Here is a 621-nt window from a genome sequence, read left to right as displayed (position 1 = left end):
TCCCCCCCTACACACCCGGGGGTCCTAGCATCTCCTTCAGTAAACATCAGACTGTAACCCCCCCCCCCCCCCCACGCAGTTGGTTAAGAGGTAGAGGTACCACAGGTCCTTCATCCTGCCGCGGTCGACTCTACAACACCTGCACACCTTAATGTTGTTTTCTGTTCCTGTTTTTCTTTACTCCACACACTCTTTATATCTGTTAGTCTGTATTATTTTCATTTATATTTCCATTACAAGTACTTACTTTTTCAATATTATTAAAAACGCACAGGTGAGTATAATACTAATATTATGGTTACCTGCTTTTGCATTATCACTTTAATTACATACTCAATTTAATTTTAAGGTCACTTACCACACTGCAATGTTGTTTTCTTGCACTATGGCAACTGCACTTTACTTTACAATACCTCATGTGACGCCACTTTACTTTACTTTAGTCTACCTTCTGCACAGTGTCTAGTGTTTGCCTGTTTTTCTTGTGTGTTTACTTGTTTGTTTTGCTTTAATTGTAGAGAATGCTGCTGTAATAAAGGGAATTTCCCCGCGGTGGGATGAATAAAGTATCATCTAATCTAATTATATATATGTATATATATATATATATATATATATATA

The sequence above is a fragment of the Etheostoma spectabile genome, chromosome 20 (assembly GCF_008692095.1).
Source record: "Etheostoma spectabile isolate EspeVRDwgs_2016 chromosome 20, UIUC_Espe_1.0, whole genome shotgun sequence".
NCBI classification, from domain to species: domain Eukaryota; kingdom Metazoa; phylum Chordata; class Actinopteri; order Perciformes; family Percidae; genus Etheostoma; species Etheostoma spectabile.
The sequence above is the reverse complement of the archived record's forward strand: the minus strand, read 5'-3'. Positions refer to the sequence as shown.